General features: G+C 38.4%; 1 protein-coding gene across 2 annotated transcripts in view; it reads left to right on the plus strand.

The window, feature by feature from the left end:
- Nucleotides 1-17,149, plus strand: part of SGMS1 (sphingomyelin synthase 1) — a 266,110-nt gene that overhangs the window by 79,083 nt on the left and 169,878 nt on the right. For both annotated transcript variants that reach the window (XM_011361623.2, XM_023531466.1), the window contains exon 3: nt 6,356-6,447. The gene's annotated coding sequence lies outside the window, so the exon portion shown is untranslated. The remainder of the gene's footprint in view (nt 1-6,355; nt 6,448-17,149) is intronic.

Raw genomic sequence — 17,149 nt, forward strand, 5'->3', positions numbered from 1 at the left:
AGTGTGACAGGGAGCCCATCACTTAACCCTGAGAGGCTCAGAACCCTCATCTGTAAAATTGGGAATGTTTGATGAAACTCTGAGTGGTTGTGAAAGTTGAATAACATCTGTGAAGTGCTTGTTATAGGACTAACAACAGAGTAGGCTCTCTACACAACAGCTACTCTTATCTCTTAAAATGGAAGATTCTTTTTATTGCTAAGTATTTTGAAACACAGGTTTATAATACTTTTCAAGTTATAGCAGTTCATATTTACTGATATTTTAGTGAATCCACAACGTTTTTTAAATTCTATAGATAGCATTCCTTTGGGTTTATAGACCAATATTGTCTACTTGTTGATATTTTCCCACGTGGCTTAGAATTGAATTTTGAAGTGAAACCGCAGCATGCATTTATCTATCTGTCTGTCTGCCTGCCTGTCTGTCTGTCTGTCTGTCTGTCTATCTATCTATCTATCTATCTATCTATCTATCTATCTATCTATCTATTTTATTTATTTACATAGTCCTTAGTGCCAGATACTGGAACTAAGTAAGCTCTTTACATAAATTATCTCATTTAGTTCTTACGGTGAGGACATTGAAGCACAGAAAAAGGTCAAACAATTTCTTCAAGGCCAAATTGGAGGACCTGTGATTTAAACCCAGGCATGTCTGACCTCTAAGGCCAGGTTCTTAGCTCTCCTCTTTCTCTCAGCATGTGTTAAATGTCTGAGAAGATGGCCCTTCAGAGTGGTAGACACAGTGTTTTGTGGATGACTTTCAGTCTGGGTTGATATTGTGTACTTAAACACATTGTCCCTTAGTTAAAGGACTTGTGCTCTCTGTTAGGTATAAAGATTACACAAGTCCCCCATGATACTGTGTGGTATTTATGTTCCTGCTGGGCCCTTATCATAGTCTGTCCTTGCTCTGGTTCTTAGTGGTCAAGTCTTGGGGGAGGCAGTATGTCAAGTGGTGAAGAGCCCAAGACTGAAATCGGACAGCTTGGAGTTGAATCCCAGCTCTGCAATTACAAGCTGTGTAACCTAGAGCAAGTTAGTTTATCCTCTGTGCATTAGTTTTCTCATCTGTAAATCAGGGATAATAAATAACGCTTACTTTAAAGGGTTATTGTGAGAATTAAAAGAGTGTATACACACACATGCACATGGTGCTTAGGGTGCTTAGAACAGGGTCTGGCATATAGTATTCCACAAATGTTTGTGGTTAGTGATATGATGATGATGTTCTTTGAGCATAGCTCTGTCATCTTTGTCTTTGTATTCCATACAGGGCCCACCCCAGTGCCCTACAGATGATGGGTGCTCCATTAAAATCTGTTGAGGGGCTAGATGGATATGGATGGGCTGAATGGTTGAACATATGACCAGTTCTTTTTCATCTGGAAGTTATATTTGCCTTATTGACATAATTCTCAATTTTGGCTTTAATAGAATCAGAGACTGAATAACTGGAAAAATTTGACAAAATTAATTTGTCATTAATAATAGCTGACATTTATTAAGTGCTTACTATGTGATAGGCACAGGCTAAATATTATATGATTAACTTGCTGAATCCTTCCAAGAGCCTCATGAAGCAGGTATTATCCCATTTTATAGATAGTAAGTTTCATGTGCATTAGCTTTATGCCTATAGTTAGAAGATTGGACTTTAAAATAGGAGGCTGGGCGTGAATCCCACAGTATTGCAGAACTGGGCTTCCTTCTCAGGTCTCCCTGAGTGATCTTTAGCGTATTGGTAAAGTACTCAATAAACAGTGTTATCTATTCTTACTGCAACTTCCTTGAGGCAGAATCATGAATACCAGCACTGCCCTAATACCCAGCTGGGAGCTCTGCACAGTGGTAACATAGCAATCATGTCATGCGTGTACAAACTACATGTTCTTTAGTTAAACATTCTTTCTTTCGGAAGAGTCTTCATATTGAAGCTAAAATTCTGACACTTTAGGTTAAAACTGTTTTCTCTGTTCCATCTTGGTAGAAACGGAAAAACGCTGCTCGTTGTTCTTAGCAGGGTTGTGTGTAAAGTGTTAAGTGGTGGAGTCCTCCTTGTTTTCGCTTCCCTAGGTTAAGCCTTCCCTTTGAGTTTCACACCTCGAGTTAGGTTTCAGTGATCTTTATGTATCTGCTTTGGATCCTTTTCCTTCTCCCCATCTCCTACCCCCACCCCCAATTTTTCCCAGAAATGTAGAACCCAGCATTGATCACTTTGATCCTGGCTGATATTTATTATGACATGAAGTTGTATATCCTCTTTCACAGTCAAGGTCTGCCATGTGGAAAAAGGGTAACCTGTGTGAGGTGATGTGCTGTACTGAAATATTCATTTTCTTTGACTTATTCTTCCTGAGACTGTTAGTGTAGCATTTGTAAGGCAGCTGGTCAGTGACATTCCTTTTCATGCCTCCTTCTTCAGCTACCCAACACCACAGTCTGTGGCTAGAAATGAGCACATTAGATCAATGACATACAGGGCCCAGTTGGAGTACAGCAGGATTTTTGCCTATTCACTAATCTTCAGTTATTTAATTTGTATAGGAAGTAACATGTTACCCTCAGTAGAAGATTGATTGTATTGGTTGTATGATATATGAATTTATTGAGAATGGAATTGATTTAATGATATAAATATTCAGATTCTCCCCTCTGAGAAGTTCTTTTAATCTTTGATCTAGTACACCTGCTGTTTTTTTTTTTTATGCCCCGTAAGAACAGTCTTCCCCATTTTCCCCACTACTTTTAAACATTTTTTGCTTGAGCCATGTGTATATTCCTGCCTGGATTCTTAGAAATTGCTAGTCACCCCATCCGTTGAAATATTTTGGTCTTTATTGTAACTATCATAGTTGATATTAGTTTACGAGTATCTTTATGACATCGTCTTCTGAGGAATTTTGATGATTCTTTTGCATCTTATTTTCACCCTTTTAGTGTTGTTATGGGGTCGCCATTTGTTGCATTCTGGGCCTTGACCTGGAAACACCAGTCATACTGTTAATTTTTTCATTAAATATGTTTAGTGCTGTTCATGGAGAGACTGTCAGCTCTTTGACTCCACCAGTCACCAGCTGCGTGACACTGTGAAACTGCTGAGCTTCTCTGCTTGTTCGTTCATCTGTAGAGTGGGCTGGTAACAGCACCTACTGTACAGAGGCTGTGTGAGCACTCAGTGAGATAAAGCATGTTAAGTGCTTAGCACATCATAAGTTCTCAGTAATTATTATTCATTATGAAAGTGAGCACAGGTGTGTGAGAATACTAAGATTGGGGCATTCACCCAGCTTTGAATGGTGACCATGAAATATTCCCCAGAGGTTGTCAGGCCTCAGTGAGTTAGTGAAGAGAAGAGGTAGTGTTTCATGAAGCAAAATGGCTACAAGGTTTTTACCAGTGATGGAGCAGAAAGTGTCAGGAGTTGAATGGAAAGGTGAGCAAGGAGCAGATCATGAAGGCCTTGTTTTATCAAGCCCAGAAATTCTGACTGTATTCCTGCGAAATGGGAAACCACAGAAGTTGTGTTTAATTAGTGCTGGATACGTGCTGATGTTAGGAAACAATTCAACAAGTTCCACATGGGGACACTGAAACTTGTGAAAGTACTGATCTAAGAGTCCCTATAAGATTGGGAGTGCCTGGGCAGAGAGGACGACAGATAGACAACTGTGTTTACATCACATTTCTGCTGGCGCTCTGAAATGCTACATGTGTGCGCATGCGCATGTGCGTGCTGTGGGCGCAAAGCTAGTTTGTGCAGAGAAGGACCTATTCTCCATTTTCCTGTGATTGCAAAATTCTCTTTTCTCATAGAATGCGATGAAAAATGCATTCTTGTTTGTCAGTTTCCTTTGGATTAACTTTTTGTCTGGGGTTGCAAGTTTCTTTTTCGACTGGTTTTTTTTTTTTTTTTTGCTAATTATTTTCTCACCAGTGCTTAGAAGTAGAAATGGAAAGACACCAGAAAATGATTTATATGAAAAGGAGTCTTCTCCCAACCCCTAAGTTCATGTACATAAACAAGAAAAATGAAGACTAGCAGTTAACTTTCATTTCTTTGGATAGACTATAATGTTTCGTTATGCTATTTGGAGGAAGACTTGTAGAAATTAATGTAAATATGTGTCAGAGTGATAGCCAGCTGGCTGTCCCAAGTGAGTATCAGCTTTGTGGAAGGAATCGAGACATTTTCCTGTTATTTTGTTTGGAATTGCCTGACTGCTAGAGAGCATTTCTCTTGCCACAGTGCTGCAATAAACATAAACACATACATTTCTAAGAAACAAATTAAGAGAGTTTCTTTGAAATGTTTTAAGTAAAGAGACTTTATTATATGCTCAAAGCATTTGATTCTTAGCCCCTCTAATAGAGCAGCCCCATGTTCCTTAACATAACTAATGTTGACGGCATACAGAGGAAAAGAGGACTTGCCCTCCAGTGGTAAACTACAAAACTGGAGAATATATGAGGCAGTTGTTAGCCACTGGATGGCAAGCAACCAGGACCTGTGATCCTTGAGAGAAAAAACTCCCATGAGGTGAGACCCACATTTGCACTGGTGTTCTGCTCGAGCACTTTTTCTCCTTTGTACTGGGAGGGTAGCTCTGGCGAGCAGGATGGTGAAATGGAGGTCAGGGCTGCACAGAGGCTAGAATTTGTATGGCAGGGTACCTGCTAAATCTGACAGTTTGAGCACCAAAATAATTAAGTCCAGTGATAAATTATAAACCATTGAAAAAGCAGGACTTCACATATCCACACTCATCATAAGAAGATAAACAAATGAACAATTAATGTACAATGCTGAGTCATGACTGACAATGTAGAGGGGATGCTGGAGTTGGAATAGTCAGCATTTTGTAACCATTGTAATACAGTTTAAATCAGGCAACGATCACCAATGGGTCGGGGGAAATTTTGGATGGAGGGATAAGATATTTTTATGGTCTTAAAGTAGCTCCCCACAGATTACTTATTAGTTGCAAGGGAAAAATAATAATTTTCCATTGGAGAAATTAGACAAAATCTTGGCTGGGCGATTAAGATTAATTTTGCCAAGGAGGATCAGATGGACTTTATATGTTTTCAGATGTGACTCCTGGAGAAGAAAACATCACCTCTGGAGTTTCCTGACTTATAATACATGACCTGAATTGAATCATGAAGAAATGTCAGACCAGTCAAAAGGAAATGTTTTATTCATATAAAAAAGGGGAGGACTATATTTTTCTAAAAGTGTCAGTGTAATGAAAGACAAAGGAAAGCCAGGTGTTCCAGATTAATGGCAGTTAAATGCAATACCTGACCCTGAACTGGATCCTGAGTTGGAGGAAAAGAAATTGCTGGGTTAATTGAGAATGGTGGCCGATTAAATAACTGTATCAGTATTAAATCTACTAATATTAATGAAATTATGGCTATGTAAGAGTATCCCTATCTTAAGAAATAAATTATGAAGTATTTAGAAGTAAAGAGCATGATGTATGGAACTTATCTCCACCTGGCTCAGAAAAAAAATATAGAGAGTGAATGTGTCTGTAGAGAGAGAGTGAACGATTAAGTATATGGGTTAAATGTTATAAGTAGATGAATCTGGGTAAAGAATACATGGTATTCTTTGTACTATTATTATTCTACAACTTTTCTGTAAGCTCAAAGTTATTTCCAAGTTGGGAAAAAAAAAAAAAAGCCCAGCAATTATAATTATGACTTAAGGCGAAAAGGAGATTATATGGAAAAGATACATGCGTTTCTTAACTATCTTGGTGTGGATTTTCTACCCTTTGAGTTATCTCTGGTAAACAAACATTTAATCCTATGACAGTGTCTGTGTCACTCAGTAAGCCAAACCATTTCTATATCTGTTGGCTAAGAAAGTATATCTAGTGCAAGAAGAAATAATAAGACTGCTTTTCAAGTCGAAACTGTCATATCATTTCGTGCCATACAAGAGTTTGGAATGAGGAGGCATAGAGGTGGTTCTAATTCTTCTTTTGATACTTGCTGGCTGAATGGTCATGGGGAAGTTGGCTAACCTTTGGGAAGTTTGGCTGCTGCGTTTAAAAATAATATTTTCCTATTTTTAAGGTGTTATGGCTCAAACGAGAAAGTACATGTGAAAGTTCTTTGTAAATAGTAATGATTTTCTTGTACAAACATTAAATTACCATTAATAGTTGTGGTTAAAGATGAAAAATGCCTTAGACTAAGATAGAGATTTTCCTTAACTCAAATGGACCTTTTATCATTTAAATGTCAAGATTCTTTCTGAAAGAACGTCTCTTTCCTCAGCAGACTCTTTGGTTCCTTCTGGTTGCCTCTTTTCTCATTTCCTGCCTTTATTGTTCCAGGCAAAGCTTCAGTGACCAAAGGAGTTGTGGATTTCCTGCATTTCAAGAACAGTGAAGTAGGAGCATAGACGGGGGCGTATGAAAGACAACACGTAAGTCAAACTCAGCATTTTATCCATTCCCAAACTTCTCATAGATCTGAAGTTCCTCAGAATAGCTCCTGCTCTGCTCTGAGACTGTGTGTGAGGCTCTGATGGGTGGAGAGATCTTCCAGGCCTTTGAGGTTTCCCAGGTCAAAATCAACCAAAGAAAGGCCAGTATTGTTTGGGAAAGGAAGGAAAAAGGATCGAAGAAGCCAGCTTCCTCATGGGAGGAGGGAGGCAACGTGGGCCAGAGTGGTAGAAGTGTTTAAAACAAAAGGCACAGGAGATGATGCCTACCCGAGTCACTGAAATGACAGAAAAGGGTGCTGCTGGATCTGAAGTCACATAAACCAGGATATTTAAAAGTTTAACATTTAAATTTGACATTTAAAAGGAAAAAGGGCCACGTAAATGAAAATCTCTATCTCACTAAGTCATTTTTCATCTTTGACGAAAATTATTAATAATAATTTAATGTTTACAGAAGAAGTTATTAGGAAGGATTCTAGGGAGGCCTGAGAGAGTCATTTGGGGCCAGGCCTTTCCTTTAATCTGGAATTGGTTTTGATTGAGGCTCTTTATTCTGGAAGGTTATAGTTACCAGGTCTGCCCTCTTCTCTGGAGTCGAAAAGTTTTGGCCAGTGTTGCTCAGAGTGTCAATCTGAGATGAGATGAAGAGCTTACTCTAAAACATAGACCAGTAAATGTCTTCCTTCATGGAGGAAGTCTTGTGCCAAAGGTAAAAATCAGATGAACTAAAGTGTTCATAGTGTCGGTAATTAATTTCCATTCTGGCACATAATTACTATGTGTATGTATGTATATATATATATATTTGATAAGAATGGTACATTACGTGAAGTGTTCTGCAACATGCATTTTTTCACTGTTATGTTCTTAAAGTTCACTCGTTGCATGCTATGGTGGTAAATTAATTTTTAATGTTAAATAAAATTCTGTTGTGAAAATCTGTATTACAGTTTATCTGTTGCTCCACTTCCAACGTTTGGTATTTTCTTGTCAGTCTAGTGGATATAATATAGCATATCGTTGTGGTCTTAATTTGCATTATCTTGATGAATAGTAAGATTGAGCATCTTTCTTTTTAGCATCTTTGGAAAACAGTTCATGACTTTAATGTGAACAATTTTTCAGTCTTTTCTTGTATGGGTAGTGCAGTTTTGTTTTTTTCTGGATTTTTTTTTTGTTTGTTTGTTTTGTTTCTTTTGGTTTTGTTTTTTGAAATATAGCCTAACATCTCTCTTTTAACTGTGTATTTGGTCTGTTTTTATTGCTAATCTTCATTTTTTTTTTTCATTTGGATTGAAGTTTTTGTTAATTTGTGTTCTCATCCAGTTTTTTTCTCTGCGGGTTTGGAAATTATGCGTTCTATTTCTGTTTTTCTAATGATTGCCTTGAAAGTACACTGTGCACACTTAACCATTTTGAAGTCAATCAGTAGTTAAGGTCTTTTAATCTCCTTCTAGACTAATACAAAACTCAAAGGACACCTAATGAAGACCGTCTCCTTCTGTGCTTATGTGTTTTTTTAGTGTTTCAGTTCTGTTACATGTTTTAGCATACAAATTAGATAATTGTTATCTTTTAGAGATAGTCTTTGTTTAACTTTACCTGTATGTTTGCCGTATCTTGCTTCTATTTCCTTCTTGCAGCTATACCTTTCCTCTGGTGAGATTTGCCTTTTTCAGAATTTTTTTCCTTAGAATCTCTTGGTGATAAAATCTATCAATTTGATTTCCGTGAAAATGTCTGTGTTTCACTGTCAGAAGTCTTAGTTGACAGTTGTTTTCTCCTAGGATTGTGAACATTGTTCCATTGTCCTATGGCTTTCGTTTTTGCTCTTAGGAAATTGGTAGTCTTTCATTTGCCATTTTTTAATAAGTGATTTGGATTATTTTAAGAGAGTTTACTCGTCATTGGGGTCCTGCAGTTTCGCTACAGTGTGTCTACGTGCAGCTTTCTGTTTTTTATCTTGCTTGTATTTTTTGTGTTTCATATATGTGTGGTTACATGTTATTCATTAGCTCTTAAAATTTCTCAGTTATTAATGCTTTGAATACTGTCTGTCTTCTATTCTCTCTCTTGTCTCTTGGTTTTGATTAAATAGGTGTTAGAACTTTTATTTTTATGTCTTTTAATTTGTGTTTGATGTTTTCTTCCCTGTCTTTTTTTTTTTGGTTTCATTCTGGGTAATTTCTTAAGATTTAGCTTCTGGTTCAGTAATTTTCTCTTCAGCTGTGTTGAATCTTTAATTTCACCCAGCCCTTGAGTTTTTAATTTCAGTGATTATATTTCTTCATTTCTAAAAGCTCTATTTCTACTTCATATCTACTTGAGTATTTTTTGATGGTCTCTTTTTGCTTGTTCATTTTTTTTTTCACTCCATTTTTTATATCTTTAGGCAACACCAAAGAGAGTTACTTTATATTCTGTATTTTATAATGCTACTATCTGAAATCCTTGGTGGTCCAAATTTGTATTTGTGGTTTGTTTCCAGTTTTGATTATATGTTGATATTTGTTTGATAATTATATCTTGGAATCTTGAAGTCTTCTTGAAATGTTTGTATGTTTGTCCTAGGAACCAGGAGATGCTGTAGACCCAGGACCACTTTTGTTCCCTTTAGGAATCCTGATTGCAGGTTGGGCTTTCCCCATCTTGCTAAAAGCTGAAGGTCTAGGTGCTTGTCCCATTCATAATTTGCCTCCAGGGCGGCTCCTGCTTTCTTCTTGGCTCAGGTCTCAGTGCACTGTTCCTACCATATCCTCCTGGGATTTGTTTCTCTACCTCGAGTTTAACCAATGCATTAAGAACTATTTTAAAAAAACCATTTATCCATAATCTAATTATAGTATAGCTGAAGGGTCCTGCAAATATCTAGTTCACCACAATCCCTAAATTAGTAGTGCCGAAGTGATATTTTAAAATCGTTTTTTTCTGTATAAGCCCTTTATCAATTTTATTAAACCTTTTAAACTTTACATGATAAATTACTTTATTTCAACTAAGGATAGGAAAATATTGAAGTAGTGATTTCTTTGAAAACTAGCTCAGCCACATCTGTACTCATACGACTTTTGCACTTTTTGCCTGTTTTTTTTTTGTTTTTTTTTCTTTTTTTCTAGTTAATCTTTTGAATATTTACTTCCTTGGAAGTTGGAATCACTGCTTTTGGAATAACTCGTAAGAACAGGGTTCTTTCTCAGCACCCCTTTCTTATGCCTCCCAATCAATTTTCCTTTAAAGTGTCATTTTCTTTCTATCCGGAATACTAGACATGGAAGAAAGGCATCCGCAGGCATAGATCCACAACTGAAACAGCAAAAATTTGCTGTTTGCTGTTGTGAATTAGAGGCATCATCTCTGTAAGCTCCGTGTCCTTACATTCTACATCCCATTTGTAGGCATAGAAAATAGCATGAAATTTTTGGTAAATAAGATATTAAATTGACTTTGGCTTTGGCACATGAAAAAATTTTGATTTCAAAATGGTTGTCAACGGAGGTTGCTGATTTCATAGTGTATTCATTCTGCAGGGGAATAATCACCTGTAGGCAACCATACCTTTTTAGAGGCTACACAGATCTGACAGATAGGTGTGGATTAGGACTTTATGATGAAAGTGATGTGTTAGGCATGTTTCTAATCTGCAAAATCTTTATGCTTTGTAGGTTACAGGTGGCATTCTTGTAATACTAGTGTAATCATAGAAAAGGCAGGTGCTGAAAACATTCCTAGGAAATACTGAGCTCTGTGGCTACAGGTTCTCTGAGGGACTGCCTGTTTTCGATCCCATATTTTCACTTGGAAAATATAAATATCAGGTAATTCTGTGGCTTTTTCTCCCTTGGATTGCAGGTTCTAACGAGTACTTACTAACTCTGTGTCTTCATATTCCTGAGTTACTGTTGGCTGTCAGTTCAGGCACTACTGCTGGTTTTTGGTTTGGTTGGCTGAGCACTCCAGAAGCTTCACCTGGAGAAGTGAGAAAGAGATGAAGTAGAACTGGAGAAGCTTACCAGGAATGACCAGTGGTTCCCAAGGAAGCCCCGCCCAGCCTTCTGGGAGCCTTGTTTCCAAGTGCACACCCCTTAGGGGTAGTGAGAGGGATCTTAACTGCCACTGTTCCCAGTTCAGTTGGCCTGGGCCTGGCAGTTCGTTTGGTAGAGCAGTAACTGGCCATTTGAGCTTTCCATTTTTCCTCTTTTACTGTAAATATGTGTCTCTTAGAAAGTTATGATTTGGATTATTAGTGTGATTTTAACAGAGTTCACTTGAGTGCAGTTTCTTTTCTGCTACAAAATCTGGCTCTGATCATGTCAAAATGATGCAGAGAGATAGCCCACGAATGCAGTCCTATAGATGTCCTTTTCAGTTAGGGTGTTAAAAATTGGGGCTTGACAGTCATTGTCAAGACAAGTGACCATAAATCTGAGTTTGGTTACCAGACCCTATTGTGTGACTCAGAGCAGTGCTTTGCTGCACATGGCTCCCCGTGTCTTGTGGGCATTAGTCCTAATCATGCTCCTTTAGTTGGAGAATTGTCATTTGTCCCTCTCTGACTTGGCGCTGGAACACTTGGCCATTCATAACATTTTCCTCCTTTCTCACACAAGGTAATGAACTTGGATATTTCTAAATAAGGTTTTGAAAAGTAAGATTATTTTAAACACCTTCTTCTCTAACTCGTCCTCCATCCTGCTCACCAAATTCACTTCTGCCTGCTTGTTGTCATATCCTTTATTTGATGTCTGAAAAATGCCCACAGAATAATTTTTATTTGACTTTGCCTCAGTCACTGTGTTTGGGGGTTGGCAGCAAAGCATAGAGGGAGCCATTCCAGGTTCATCAATAGCCAGGTGAACTGGCTTCAAGTTGAAATTTTATTCACAGTCTACATGACTTCGGCTAATGACTTAGCTTTTCTGAGTTTTTCCCACCGAATAACTACCTTAATCTCTTCATATGGTAGAATAGTGGTTCTCTGAAAAATTATTGGGGCCCCAAAGAGCTTTGCTTATATAGGTTATATCTAGTATTTTGCAGTAAGCAGAGAAAAGGCCTCCAAATTCCCAGAACTTGTCAATATGTTACTTTCTCTGGCAAAAGAGACTGCAGATGTGATTATATCAAGGATTTTGAGATGGGGAGATTAGCCTGGATTATCCAGGTGGGCTCAGTGTTATCAAAAGGGTCCTAATAAGAGGGTGGCAAGGGTGTCAGAGTTGGAGAAAGAATTTCGAGGATTACCATTGTTAGAAGGGAGACCTTGAGCCGAGAAGTACAGGCAGCCTGTAGAAGCTGGAAAAGGCAGGGGACATAGTCTGCTTTCACCCCAGAAGGAACCTCAGTCCTTCCAACACCTTCATTTTAGCCCTGTAAGACCTATTTTTAGACTTCTGACCTCCAGAACTATGAGATAGTTCAGGTCAAGCCACCGTATTTGTAGTAATTTGTTATGGCAGCAATAGGAAAGTAATGCAAACAATTTCTGTGTTAGAAATTAAAAGAAATTTACAAGATATATAATTCATTAAAAAAAAAATAAAACATTACTTAGCATAGATTACTTTTGAGGGGAAAATAACTATTTCCCAGCTATTAGTGAGACTACCAGCACTATACATTTTTGTAAATCTCTTTCATATCTGGCTTAATAGAAGATAGAGAGATCCTCAGATTGGCTTCTGCATTCAGTCTGTTGTGGCATCATGTGTCATGGAGCCTCTGAAAAATGTCCTGGATACTCATGAGAGAGTGAGCATTAAAAACAAATATCATCTTAGTATTATCGTGAGAATAGTTTGGCTTCATGCACTACCTAAAAGAGTGTTGGGGATTCCCAGAGGTCCCCAAATCCCACTTTGAGAACTTCTGGGCTAGAACATAGCCACATGGCCACACCTAGCTGCAAAAGGGTCTGAGAATTACAGAACTGATTCTGGGTGCCAATTTAAAAAGCTGGGGTTCTGTTATTAAAGAAGAAAGGGAGAATGGATATGACAGTACATTTAGCAATCTCAAGTGCTTGTCATATCAGAGTTTGATACCATACCATGGTAAGTAGATAATCACCAAAATGTTGGTTTCTCTTCTTCTTGTCCTTATATTAGCTAGGGAAAATAGGCATTTTACTTAGACTGCATCATTTAGAAATACCTATGACAGAACACAATGGCCTGTAGGCAGAGGCATAATTGCAATGAATTGCATTTTTTGCATTTGTAGATAATTATATAAAAGTCTTTTGTTTAGTGCTCATATCTCGATATCTTGTTTGGGTCTTTTGAACTTAACATATGCTTCTTTTTCCTTGGGTAGGAGGAAAGTCGGAATTGAAATGAGATTTCAGACTCAGCTTTCATTCATAGTTATTTTTCGTGGGTTTGAAAATACAAGGGGCATGACATTTCCCTGGCAGCATCTTGTCATTGAAGAATAACCCCATTCCAGTTTCAAATGTGAATAACCCCATTCCAGTTTCAAAAGTTAGGAATATTTGCGTTATGTAGTTTATATTTTTGAAAAAATGTATATAAATACAACAGTTTGGGTTTAAGTGGCTCAATTTTGAGGTTTATATAAAGCTTAATACTGATCTCATTAATTGAAGCTATGTGTTTAATGCAATTTTAGTGCTATCCTTTTCTTTAAATCAATTGTTGTAATACTTTTTTGGGTGAGGGAGGACTTGGATATTTTAACATACTATATATAGTATTGAACTATAAATACTATAGGTGGGAGAAGCCTTTGTGTCTTTCACCCCTTAGATTGTCCATTTCCTAAGTGAACTGATTGGGAAGGAGAGTTTGGGTTTGGGATGGGAGGTGGGGGTGAAGAAGAAGCAAAGAAGATAATTTTAGAGCCTCGAACACTAAAATTGTGGGGAGAAGGTGTACTTGTTTGAGAGTCACACCTAGTGGGTATTTTGGGGACCAGAGGATTGAACTCGTGTCTGATGACCTTTGTGAACTGGAGGTGAAAGGGACGGTTTTACTCACTTTGCTCATTTTGTCAAAGGCCGCTGAACACTACCTTGCAGATTTCACTTTCTGTTTTATCTTATAATGTACTGTGTTACCAAGAAGCAGGGTCCTTCTCAGGTGAAACCTTGTTTTAAATAGAGAGTGGATTGGGTCAAATATGGCGGTATAGGAGGACTCTGAATTCACCTCCTCCCACGGACACACCGAATATACACTTACATATAGAGCCATTCCTCCTGAGGAAGAACTGGGGGCTGATTTCTGCACAACAGTTTCTGCACAACAGACAAAAGAGGGACCACATAGAGAAGGGTAGGAGAGGAGACACGGTAACCACGGGAATCTTACCCCGAGGAGGCATATGAAAGGATGCTCAAAATCACTAATCATTGGAGTAGTGCAAACCAAAACCACAATGAGATATAACCTCACACCTGTCAGAATGGCTATTATCAAAAAGTCAACAAGTAACAAGTGTCGTTGAGGATCTGGAGTAAAAGGAACCCTCGTGCACTATTGGTGGGATTGTAAATTGGTGCAGCTACTATGGAAAACATTTTGGAAATTCCTCAAATAATTAAAAATGGAACTGTCATATGATCCATTTCTGGATATTCCATTTTTGGATATTCATGTGAAGCAAATGAAAACACTAATTCAAAAAGATATATGGACCCCTGTGTTCATTGCACCATTATTTATGATGGCCAAGATATGGAAGCAACCTAGGTAACCATCAATAAATAAATGGATAAAGAAGAGATCACACACACACACACACACACACACACAAACACACAATGGAATATTACACAGCCATTAAAAAATGAAATCTTGTCATTTGTGACAACATGGGTGGACCTAGAGGATATAATGCTAAATGAAATAAGTCAGAGAAAGACAAATACCACATGATTTCACTTATATGTGGAATCAAAAAACAAAAACAAAAAAAAAACAGATGAACAAACAAAACAGAAACATACTCATAAATACAGAGAATAATTTGTTAGCTGGCAGAGGTTAGAGGGCCGGGGGAAGAGTGAAAAGGTGAAGGGAATAAGAGGTATAAACTTTCAATCGTAAAATAAGTCATAGGGATGTAACATACAGCATCTGGAATATAGTCAATAACAACTTTTTACCATATCAGGTAGTCATTATGATGAGCACATTGTAAGCTATGTAAGTAGGAAATCACTATCTTGTACACCTGAAACTAACATAATATTGTATGTCAGCTACACTTTAATAAACAGAGAGAGTGGAAGCAATTTAGTGTAACTTGAACTTGTGGCTGCCTGCCTGTCCTTGGCACCTTGCATCTGAGCTCAGTGTTTATAGCAACTAGCATTATGATAGTAACATTTATTAGCCATATATGGGCATAATAGAAAAATTGTAAGCAAAACTGATGGAAGGTTGTCCCTATTAGTTTTGAATATATTTCAGATCATCACTTGGTGGCTCTTCGAGCTAGCCGTCCCTGAGATTTGCTGGGTGTTACAGGAGGGTGGCTACTGTGGTGTGTGGCTGGCAGCTGTGTGGCTGGCAGCTGTGCCCTTTCCTCTTCTTTTCAGGTACTTTACTTTCATGTCCACATCTCACCCCGGTCTGCTGCAGGATGGCAAAGGTCAAGGTGCTGGTTAAGAGAAAGTCTTGATGAAAAGCCATGTGCTGATTTATTTCAACAGCTAGTGGTTTTGGAAAAACATGGGTGGCATAATTTTCTGGTACTTTAAAATTGTAGCAAAGTAAGTGTTTTAAGGTTGCAAAACAATTAGTGTTTTGATTTTGGAGTTTCTGCATTTACTAGTCACTAAATGTAAAAAATTTCTATGTGCAAGCGGCTCAACAAGAGCAGTGCCAAGAGCAGCATCTTAATTTTTTCATCAGCTCATTCGTGAGCCTGGCGTCTTTCCTTGTAGCTGGCCCAGGAGGGCTTTCAGGATTGTAGCCAGCCCTCACTGGCCTTCACGTAGGTCCTGGCTTTGTGCACAGAGGGCCCCAGAGTATTTTGGAAGCTTGTTACAGTTTAGGAAAGATTAGGGTCTCTCTGGAAAGAGGCAGAAGCATGTACAACAAAGTAGCTGTTTTCTGGAAGTTTTTTTCTTCTTCTTCTTCTTTTCTCATTTCCTACGGATTTCTTAGCTGACTCCCTCAGCAGCTGTTGCCAATGCTTACTTCTTTTTGAACCCCTGGTCTTCTCCAGCCTTGCTCTTGGCAAATGCCTTTAGAAATTAAGTGCTAGAGAGAGTGTTTGCCCTTTCTTTCCCAACTCTCCTCCTCAAAGTATATCTGCCATTTTCCTGGCAGGTGCCAAGCTGATCTGAGTCTGAGCTTTATCATGTATGGATGAGTCTTATTTCTTACTCCCTCACACCATCCCCTTCTGTCCTGCCCCCACCCTCTTTCCTAGGTGGCCAAGCATCCTGCTGTTATACTAACTACTCTGTGGTTCACTTCTTGAAATGGACCAACTGTCTCATGCCTCAGATTGTCATCTTTCCTATAGAGACCTATGTGCCTTGGTTCACTCCCTGCTGTGCACATTGTAATCTGATAGTCATATCTTGAATAGTCACAAAAATTTACTGACCATCTATTGTGTGGTTGGGAGCTGGGGCACAGATGCCAGGAGACAAATCAGACTGTTGAGGCTATCAGTATAGAAGGGGCAGAGAAATATGAAAACAAACAGCATTAGAGATTAATAATAATAATTATGTATACAGGTTAGAATGAGGACACAAGGGGAGAGGAGCAACTCTGCCCTGAAAGATGTGTGTGTGTGTGTGTGGCTCAGACAGGAAGAGAGAATCATGCCAGCCATCATCCAGTGATGGGTTACTATGTCCCTCCTTGATGTTCGGATTTCACTGTGACTAGCCTAACGCAGATGGATACCTCTGTAACTAAAGGATCTCTTATGGTAGAATTTGACTCACTACGGCAGGTGGTTGGAAAGAAATTTTGGGGGCAGATGTAGGCCAGTGTGTGACCCTAAGGTAACTCACATGGGAAATTGCCAATTATTTCTATTTTTTGGGCCATGCTTTAACGTAAGGCCAAGATAAGCAGTCCTCAGTGCAGTTCCTGAGCCTTGGAGGGCTTCCTTGTATTCTTCTGCTTTAAGAACTTGTTGTTTTGTTGTTTATATACTCAATGCTCAATGGCTCAGATACTTGGACACTCTGTTCCTGTGGGAAGGCCACAAATACTGAGAGTCTGAGGATGAGGTCAGGTCACAGGGGCCTCCCAGTCTAAACCAGATAGTGTTTTAATCTTTCAGTGCACCTTTTACTTTTCAGTCATGGATAGTACTTGTCACAATTTGTAGTTGTGTGTGTATGTGAATATCTCTGTGCTTTATATTCTTTTAAAGGTAGGAACTACTGCTCTCCTGGTAATCATTTTATCCATACTGCTTCTACTGGGTTTGGTGTATAATATAGAAAGAATGAATAGGATGGACACCCATCCTGAAAAGTGAACTTCTCCATCAACAGTGTTTTGCACGTAATAGCCTGAGGAGAGAGAACTTTTAATTTGGTCAAGGAAAATGGGCAGAAGAAAGTCATCATTTACCAAAGTCCTTCCAGCTGCTGATGATTATAAAACTAGAAAGGTCTTTTCAAAATATAACATGAAACAGATGTAACATGTGGAACATGATGGAACAGATCTATATCCTGATTGTG

Source organism: Pteropus vampyrus, unplaced genomic scaffold (assembly GCF_000151845.1).
Source record: "Pteropus vampyrus isolate Shadow unplaced genomic scaffold, Pvam_2.0 Scaffold68, whole genome shotgun sequence".
NCBI classification, from domain to species: domain Eukaryota; kingdom Metazoa; phylum Chordata; class Mammalia; order Chiroptera; family Pteropodidae; genus Pteropus; species Pteropus vampyrus.